The sequence below is a fragment of the Colobus angolensis genome, unplaced genomic scaffold, assembly GCF_000951035.1.
Source record: "Colobus angolensis palliatus isolate OR3802 unplaced genomic scaffold, Cang.pa_1.0 Scaffold359, whole genome shotgun sequence".
NCBI lineage: Eukaryota > Metazoa > Chordata > Mammalia > Primates > Cercopithecidae > Colobus > Colobus angolensis.
This window is the reverse complement of record NW_012116921.1, coordinates 1,859,634-1,869,855: the sequence shown is the minus strand read 5'-3', so window position 1 is coordinate 1,869,855 and position 10,222 is coordinate 1,859,634. Positions and strand designations below refer to the sequence as shown.

The 10,222-nt window shown below is 39.0% G+C and overlaps 1 protein-coding gene and 1 pseudogene across 2 annotated transcripts in view; both read right to left on the bottom strand.

Annotated features, from left to right (window-relative positions):
* FAM73A (family with sequence similarity 73, member A) overlaps positions 1-10,222 on the bottom strand; it is a gene marked incomplete at its 5' end in the record, with an annotated part of 110,364 nt that overhangs the window by 21,397 nt on the left and 78,745 nt on the right. The gene's annotated exons all lie outside the window — the stretch shown is intronic.
* On the bottom strand, positions 5,282-7,519 carry LOC105519716 (annotated as a pseudogene). Its single transcript, XR_001003018.1, has one exon. The product of XR_001003018.1 is annotated as a nuclear speckle splicing regulatory protein 1 pseudogene (transcript).

Below are 10,222 nucleotides of genomic sequence, written 5' to 3'. Positions count from 1 at the left end.
GTCTCGATCTCCTGACCTCATGATCCGCCCGTCTCGGCCTCCCAAAGTGCTGGGATTACAGGCTTGAGCCACCGTGCCCGGCCTCAGTGAGAACATATGATGTTTGGTTTTCCATTCCTGAGTTACTTCACTTAGAGTAATAGTCTCCAGTCTCATCCCCGTCACTGCAGATGCTGTTAATTCATTCCTTTTTATGGCTGCACAGTATTCCTTCATCTATACATACCACAGTTTCTTTATCCACTTGTCGACTGATGGGCATTTGGGTTGGTTCTACAATTTTGATTCACAATTTTGCAATTGTGAACTGTGTTGCTATAAACATGCATGTGTAAGTACCTTTTTCGAATAATGACTTCTTTTCCTCTAGGTAGATACCCAGTAGTGGGATTGCTGGATCAAATGGTAGTTCTACTTTTAGTTCTTTAAGGAATCTCCACACTGTTTTCCATAGTGGCTGTACTAGTTTACATTCCCACCAGCAGTGTAGAAGTGCTCCCTGATCACCACATCCACACCAACATCTACTGTTTTTTTTATTTTTTGATTATGGCCATTCTTGCAGGAGTAAAGTAGGTATTGCAATGTGGTTGTGATTTGCATTTCCCTGATCATTAGTGATGTTGAGCATTTTTTTCATATGTTCGTTGGCCATTTGTATATCTTCTTTTGAGAATTGTCTATTCATGTCCTTAGCCCACTTTTTGATGGAATTTTTTTCTGATTTGTTTGAGTTCATTGTAGATTCTAGATATTAGTCCTTTGTCAGATGTAGAGATTGTGAAAATTTTCTCCCACTCTGTGGGTTGTCTGTTTACTTTGTCAACTGTTCCTTTTGCCATGTAAAAGCTCTTTTGTTTAATTAGGTCCTAGCTATTTCTTTGTTTTTATTGCATTTGCTTTTGGGTTCTTGGTCATGAAATCCTTGCCTAAGCCAATGTCTGGAAGGGTTTTTCCAATGTTATCTTCTAGAATTTTTGTAGTTTCAGGTCTTAGGTTTAAGTCCTTAATCCATCTTGAGTTGATTTTTGTATAAGGTGAGAGATGAGGATCCAGTTTCATTCTCCTACATGTGGCTAGCAATTATCCCAGCACTGTTTGTTGAAAAGGGTGTCCTTTCCCCATTTTGTGTTTTTGTTTGTTTTGTCAAAGATCAGTTGGCTGAACTATTTGGGTTTATCATGTGTTCTGTCTTCTGTTCCATTGGTCTATGTGCCTATTTTTATACCAGTACCACGCTGTTTCGGTGACTGTGGCCTTATAGTATAGTTTGAAATCAGGTTGTGTGATGCCTCCAGTATTCTTTTTGCTTAGTCTTGCTTTGGCTGTGCAGGCTCTTTTTTGGTTCCATATGAAATTTATAAGTGTTTTTTCTAAACTGCTCTTATGGAGATTCAGCCATTTTACTTGATTCAGTGTTCTCTGAATTTTTGCAAGTCTTTCATCCATTTTCACTATCCTGAAAATTTTGTTTTTGACATTTTTTGCTTTGTGGAGGAGACTTTTGAATGTCTACTCTATAATTCTAGAAGTAACTCTCAAGGCTTTGGTTTTGGTATTTCACATGCAGCCAGTGCTGTGCTAATGCTTTCACCTGATTTATTTAATCCTTACAAAAGCTCATAAAGTAAGTACTGTTATTCAAATTTTGCCGGGTGCAATGGCTCACACCTGCAATCCCAGCACTTTGGGAGGCCGAGGCAGGTGGATCACTTGAGGTCAGGAGTCGGAGACTAGCCTGGCCAGCACGGCGAAGCCCGCCTCTACTAAAAATACAAAAATTAGCCAGGTGTGGTGATGCATGCCTGTAATCCCAGGTACTTGGGAGGCTGAGGCAGAAGAATCACTTTAACCCAGGAGGTGGAGGTTGCAGTGACCCAAGATCGTACCACTGCACTCCAGCTTGGGAGACAGAGTGAGAATCTCTCTCTCAAATAAAGAAATAAATAAATAATCCACATTTTACAGACGAAGAAACAGAGATTAAATTAGCAGGAACTTACCCCAAATCCCAAAACTAAATGATAAAATTTAAACCCAGGCACATTATTAAGCATCAAATTATACCCTTCCTATGAGCCTTATCCGAAGAGCCAAGAGATAAGAAGTTTCAACATCAGCAATATTTATAATGTATAAATATGTCCATTAGGCCAGATGCAAAAAAAAAAAGGTATGAAGAGATGACAGTATCTCACAGTATATATTCTCTAAGTAACATTTTCCCTCATATTTTAAGGAATATATGTTATGCTAAAAGGCAAGGTCTTCTTGAGGCTAAGAAAAACTAAACAGCTTTTTAAAAATAACTTAGAATGGAAATTCTTTAGATATTAAACAGTTTTAAATGTCTGTACCACTGTCAAAACAAATAGGACCCACATATACCTATCATCAGTATTCTCTATTCTCTATTCAAAAAAATTCCTAGGAAGTAAACTGGGGGCCAGGTGCGGTGGCTCACACCTGTAATCCCAGCACTTTGGGAGGCTGATGTGGGCAGATCACTTGAGGTTCGAGACCAGTCTGGCCATCATGGCTAAACCCCATCTCTAGTAAAAATACAAAAATTAGCCGGGTTTGGTGGCACATGCCTGTAATCCCAGCTACTTGGGAGGCTGAGGCAGAAGAATCACTTAAACCTGGGAGGTAGAGGTTGCAAGGTTGCAGTGAGCTGAGATCACACCACTACACTCCAACCTGGGTGACAGAGTAAGACTCTGTCTCAAAAAAAAAACAACAAAAAAAAACTAAACTGGGCTCCAATTAAACCCTCTACATGAAATAATTTCTAATAATAATAAAAAGACAATCCAACAATGGGAGATTCCAGAGTTGAGTCTTGAATTATTGATCTACCTTGCTTATTTGTTGGTTTGGTTGAAATAATCGTCTAAAGAAGCCTCCTAAAATAGGACTGCAGCTGTGAGAATATATCATGTTGAAAATTTGATACTAGATACCATTAACTCTTAAGACACAATTTCAGCTCAGAAACATTTATTTAAATCATTAAACTTTTTTAAGCAAAAAGAAACTCATTAAAACATTGGTTGAAATTCTCATTTCAGAATACATCATATAGGAAGAATTTTTCAACAAAATTCCCAAAAATGTTTTAAAAGGTTTTAGAAAAAAATTAACATTTAAATAGAGCTGAGAAGTTATTTCAGAAGCAGCAGTCAATAACGCAGTTAATTGCAGCTATGGAACATGCAATTTACTATTAAAAGGGGGTCCTTTTTTTACTAGCTAAAATGAAATTTCCCATATATTTTGAAATTATTCTTCTCCCAAAAGGCTACATTTTAAAAACTCATTTTAATATTTTCAAAAAGAAAATACTATATTTGTTTACACCAAATCATCATCCTACCTTTTTAGTTATCTCCCATATTTCCCAAGTACCATAAATATGACCATAAAAGAAATCAAACAAGGCCGGGCATGGTGGCTCATGCCTGTAATCCTAGCACTTTGGGAGGCCGGGGCGGGTGGATCATCTGAGGATCAGGAGTTCGAGAGCAGCCTGGCCAATATGGCAAAACCCCGTCTCTACTAAAAATACAGAAATTAGCTGGGTGTGGTGGCAGGTGCCTATAATTCCAGCTACTTGGGAGGCTGAGGCAGGAGAATCACTTGAACCCAGGAGGTAGAGGTTGCAGTGAGCCGAGACCATGCCATTGCACTCCAGCCTGGGCAACAAGAGCAAAACTCCGTCTCAAAAAAAAAAAAAAAGAAAGAAAGAAAGAAAGAAAAGAAAGAAAAAAAAAGAAATCGAACAAGTCAACAACAACAGCCAACAATAAAAACAGATAAATAGGTAACTCCTACATATGAAGCAACCAGTGAAAACCGTGCTTGGGGATTAGCTACAGATTTCAAACATCCTAAATTACTTTTCTTGGGCCTCATGAGGTACAAGATGGACTGAGCCTTATCCTCCTTGGCATGGCATGTAATTACTATGTTAAATTTGAAGTAATATTTTTTAAAAGCCTTAATCCAGACCAGGTCCTCTGAATGACTGTGAATGAAAATATCTAAAGTCACAAGATTATTACAAGTAGGGACATGAAATAGGCTAAGTTCTATTTTAATGGGGACCATTTTATACATGTTTACATTTTCCTTTGAAATCAATCACCTAAATTTATAAATAAGACTTACAATTAAGGAAAGCAGGTTGTTACCAATCTGTATCCCTTAATAGAAAATAGGAACTTAAAATAGCCGCCCTCCAAATTTGGTCTTCAATGATTCTCTCACCCTGGTTACTTACACCCCATCCCACATTGAATAGGGCTAACCTGTGTAACCAACAGCACATTGCGGAAATGACAGAATGAGATTTCTGAGGATAGGTCAAAACAGTCATCACTTCCACCTTGCCCTCTCTTGGGTTACTCCCTCTGCGGGAAGCCAGGTGCCATGCTGTAAAGATATTCAAATAGTCCTACAGAAAAGTCAATGTGATGAGAAACTTAGGTCTTCTGTTAATGGATAGCACCAACTTTCCATTCATAGGAGTGAGTTATGTTGGGAACAGATCTTTCAGCCCCAGTCAAGCCTTCATATTTTTTTTTTTTTTTTGAGAGAGAGAGTCTCACTCTGTTGCCCAGGCTGGAGTACAGTGGCACAATCTCGGCTTACTGCAACCTCCACTTCCCATGTTCAAGCGATTCTCCTGCCTCAGCCTCCTAAGTAGTTGGGATTATAGGCGCGTGCCACCACACTGGCTAATTTTTGTATTTTCAGTAGAGACTGGGTTTCACCATGTTGGCCAGGCTGGTCTAGAACTCCTGACCTCAGGTGATCTGCCCATCTCGGTCTCCCAAAGTGCTGGGATTACAGGCGTGAGCCACCATGGGCGGCCATGCCTTCATACTTTCATAGAAGAAAAATTTTAAATGATAGATATAGCCCTCCCCACCTTTTCAGGTTATAAGTATCCTAAATATTCATCTTTGTTGCTTTGTATATTATTATTGGTGTATTTTTTTAAGCATATCACTATTTTTTATTTTCATTTAAGCCAACTATGCTGTAAGCTATTTAGACAAGATGATCCACATTTTATACTTTAATACAAATTTCAGAACATAAAGTATATTTTCTATTGTTCAAATCCATTTTATCTGAAATACAATATTTATAAAATAATATTTTATCTGAAATAGAGTATTTCCTGCAACAAAACCAACATTATTAGAAGAGTTAAATTATTTATTAAAAACAATTTTTTTTAGAGACAGAGTCCTGCTCTGTAGCCCAGGTTGGAGTGCAATGGTATGATCATAGCTCACTGTAACATCAAATTCCTAGGCTCAAATGATCTTCCTGCCTCAGCCTCTCAAACAGCTGGGACTACAGGCATGAACCACCAGGCCAGGCCTTTTGTTTTTTAAATAGAGACAAGGTCTCATTATCCTGCCTAGGCTGGTCTTGTATGTCTGGCCTCAAGTTATCCTTCTGCCTCGCCTCCCAAAATGTTTGTATTACAGCCACGAGCTACCACATCTGGCCAAAATTATTTTTTAATGGTTGTAGTGAAGCCAATTTCCTCATTATGTACCTACAGGGAATTAGTACACTCTTGCAGTTCTTGAATACAACAAAGAATGTGGTATTGATAAGTACATACTATATATAAATTCAGCCAAACATTCACATGCAAGCATCCAAGATGTAAGACTTTTGATTTTAACCTAAAATTTTGAAAATAAATTTTAAAATGCCCTCCAAACTACTGGCAACACACTCCTTTATGGTTTTACACAGCAGGTTCCAGGAATTACAGTTTTCTGTGCTTCCCTAAATCTTTCTCTTGGGGTAGCCATCAATCATCTTCTTTCTCAATATAGCTCTTTGCATTAACCTGTGCCATCTGCCTGGCCAAGTACCTGTCTCTAGCTGACATTACAGTTTCTTCGTTGTTCCTCTTTGCAAACTTGCTCACTGCCTCAGGTGGTCTCTCTTGTTCTTTACCCTTCTCTTCTTGCCTTTCCTCTGTGAGTCTCTGTTTTGCTCCCAGTGATTATTAAGAATTAGCAGGTTTCTCCTGGTTTACTTCTTTGTCCTTTGTCATGTTTCTCATTTTGTTGGATCTTTCTTGGTCAAGAAATTTATCCTTTGCCCTAGAACTTGGGCTGCTTTCCTTTCTGTCTCAATTTCTTTCCGAAGACTGAACACTTACTTCTCATTTTTCTCTATCTCTGTATTTACCATTATTTTCATATCTTTCCTTCCTTACTTTCATATGCTCTTCCTTTGCTTTGCTTTTCTCTTCCTTCTCTCCTTTCTCACTGTGTCGGTTCTGATCATTTTGTTGTCCCTTTCTTGTTCTCTTTGGGAATATTTCTCCCTGTCTTTCTCCCTTTTCCACACTCTGTCACTTCTTTCTCTTTGGTCCCTCATCCTTGGTTTATCTTCCTGTTCATGCCTCTTCCAATGGAAATCTCTATGACTGGCCTCCTGTGCCTATGAGAATCCCTTCCTTTCTGGTAATCACAGTCTGTAATGGTTCTCCTGGTCTCTGGATTGCTTCTGCTGGTGCTGATCTTCCCTTTTCACGTGTCTTCTCGACGTTCGTGATCCTTTCATGTGGTGTCTGGCACTGTGCCCTCTTTCTTCACTAGGTGACTGAGAGTGGTTTTGATTCCTGTGGTGCTTGGGGGTCTTTCTGAGGGGTCTCTATGACCTTTTCCCTTCTGCAGTTCACTCTAGTTCCTTCTATTTCATCATCCTCACTGCTCTTAGCATCAAAGTCACTGCATCTTGGTTTTCCTCTACTTTCACATCAGTTTGAAGAATGCATTTCTCTTGTGGTACTCTGGTTTTTGAACTTACTTCATCGGAGCAGCCCCTTGATTTCTCTTCCTTTATACCAGAACTGGCTTCACAAAAGCTGCATTTAGGTACTTCCTCTTCACCAACTGCTTGATTTAATAAGTGCCTATAAAATCCACTGAGATCTTTCTGCTAGATTACATCCAAACATGCTTCCAGCGCAGCTGCCCCCTTTTCTCTTTCTTCTTCTTCAGCTCTCTCTCGCAGTTTTTTCTTATATGCAGATGTCACAAATACCTCTTTATCATCAAACTCTCCCTTTTCCATTTCTCGTTCTCTCTGTATTTTCTCTTCCATTCTTTTTTCCTGTTCCTTTTTTTCTGATTTCAACTGCTTTTAGCAAGTTGTGAATATACTTGGGCTTTCAGTCTTTCCCCAAAAGCAATTTGGGATTGTTTTCCTCCTGTTTTTTCTGCATTTCATCATAAATACTGTCATATTCATACACAGTAGCATCTTCTTCAAGGGCCTTCTGGATTCCAGTTTGGTCTGTTTCACAGCCTGCTATTCTTAGCAGCTTCCCTCTGAAGGCTTTCACTCATGGAGGTCTCATCATCATCATCAGAATCATTCCCAAACACTGATGGTTTTTGCCAAACAGGATGCAACTGCTGTGTTTTCTTTGGCAAAATAAGCCCACACTGCCTGCCCACAATCGCCATCTTGCTCCCCTGTCGGCTGAACGTGGCCCTATTATTGCTGTAGTTTTTGGATTGCTATAAATAAGCGTTGTCAAATCAGAGAGGTGTATATAGCAAAAGCTTTCCAAGGTTCCATTTAGAGTACAAGTAGAGGTATCTAAAAAATATTTTATTTTATTTATTTTATTTTATTTTAATTTTTTGAGACGGAGTCTGGCTCTGTCGCCCAGGCTGGAGTGCAGTGGCCGGATCTCAGCTCACTGCAAGCTCCGCCTCCCGGGTTCACGCCATTCTCCTGCCTCAGCCTCCCAAGAAACTGGGACTACAGGCAACCGCCACAAACCCTGGCTAATTTTTTGTATTTTTAGTAGAGACGGGGTTTCACCGTATTAGCCAGGATAGTCTCCATCTCCTGACCTCATGATCTGCCTGCCTCGGCCTCCCAAAGAGCTGGGATTACAGGTGTGAGCCACCGTGCACAGCAGAGGTATCTGAATTATAAAAAATAAAATTTTCAGCCGGACACAGTGGCTCAAGCCTATAATCCCAGCGCTTTGGGAGGCCGACATGGGAGGATTGCTTGAGCTCAGGAGTTTGAGAGTAGCCCGGACAACATGGCAAAACCCCATCTCTATTTAAAAATTTTTTTTTTAAATAAAATCTTCTTTTTAAAGAGAAGCCTATGATTTCTCTATTAATCACATATACACAATTGCAGAGTGGTAATTCTTTAAAAAATGGAATCAGCTGGGTGCGGTGGCTCACGCCTGTAATCCCAGCACTTTGGGAGGCCGAGGCAGGCGGATCACGAGGTCAGGAGATCGAGACCATCCTGGCGAACACGGTGAAACCCCATCTCTACTAAAAATACAAAAAAATTAGCCGGGCGTGGTGGCGGGCGCTTGTAGTCCCAGCTTCTCGGGAGGCTGAGCCAGGAGAATGGCGTGAACCCTGGAGGCGGCGGAGCTTGCAGTAAGCCGAGATCGCGCCACTGCACTCCAGCCTGGGTGACAAAACGAGACTCCATCTCAAAAAAAAAAAAAGGAATCTACAACTAAAAACTGCTCTCTGCAATATTAGTTTCTACCTATTAAATAACAATCTCTTTAACAGATGGAAGGATTAGGAGTAAAATGTGAAGAGGTATCCTAACATCAAAAAGACTTTTCAGAACTTGAAAGAAAACATTATGCTAAGTGAAAGAAAGCCAAATAAAACATATCACATGGTATGATTCCACTTACAAGAAATGTTCAGAATAAGGCAAATTCACAGAGTCAGAAGGTATTGGGTGCCAAGGGCTGGGGGGTAAAGGGAGATGGAGAGTGACTGCTATTGGGTAGGGGTTTGTTTTTAGGGTAATAAAAATGTTCTGAAAGTAGAAAGTACTGCTGGCTGCACCACTATATAAACATACTAAAAACCACTGAACTCTATACTTTAAAAGGCTGAATTTTATGGCATATGAATTACTTGTCAAGAAAGCTATATTTAAAAAAAACAAACAAAAAACTCTTCATCCGTGGTTCCAAACCAATGTTTGGCAATGCTTATAGAGGAAAATCTTGTTAATCACTTTCACAAATGATTGATCTAGTTTATAGAAAAACCTATACCAGAAATTGTTTTAATCTAACTAGGCAAGAAATCTTTCTGGTAATCCTGAAAACGTTTTCGAATGATCAAAAACTGTTTAACTTCCCAAAGGGTTCTGAATCTATTAACTTAGTAACTTTCTTCATTAAAACAATTTTCCCTAATTTAACCTTAAGTGCTTGGCATATAGTTAAAAATAATTTAACAAACATTTCTTATAAAAGAATTTATCTTGGAACATTCACATTGTGAGACCATACATTTACACCATGGAAGCAGTCTTAGGATATTTCTTGAATAGTAAGTCCTTTTTGTGTATATTCATGCATTTTGTTTTCCACAAGCATTTAATAATTTTTATTAAATCTTATTAAACAATAAATTTAAAGTGAGTACAATGAACACTTAGCAAAATATTTTTTAAAGTTGCATATTAGAAAAAAAGACTTTAAAGCAATTAGGTATATTGTTCCTCACAATGGAAAAAAAGTGCAAAGTGAATAGCAATTTTTCTCCTTACAAACCATCTAGGACATAGCATATATAGAATAGAAAGATAAACATGCATGTAATGAACAGTAAAAGGAAGAGGAAACAGCTTTCCCATAGAACAAGTAAATATATTCTGTCTATTGCAAACTTATAAGTGGAAATTATTTTTTAATGTAAACAATTAGGAGATGATACTGTAAGTGATGGCTGAAATATACACATACAGGAAAACCTTGAGAGGACAAAAGAAATTATGAATCAGTACTACTTTTAAAAAGGCAGATCCAAAGTTAAAGGTACAGGTATTGGAATATCTAAAGCTTCCAAACTAGAGATAAAACTCACATATCAGTTATAGATGTGTAATACTATTTTTGTGCATGTGTGTGTGAGACAGTCTCACTCTGTTGCCCAGGTTAGAGTGCAGTGGTACAATCTTGGCACACTGCAACCTCCACCTCCCAGGTACAAGCGATTCTTGTGCCTCAGCCTCCTGAGTAGCTATGATTACAGACATGCACCATCATGCCCGGCTAATTTGTTTTTTTTTTTTTTGAGACGGAGTCTCGCTCTGTCGCCCAGGCTGGAGTGCAGTGGCCGGACCTCAGCTCACTGCAAGCTCCGCCTCCCAGGTTCACGCCATT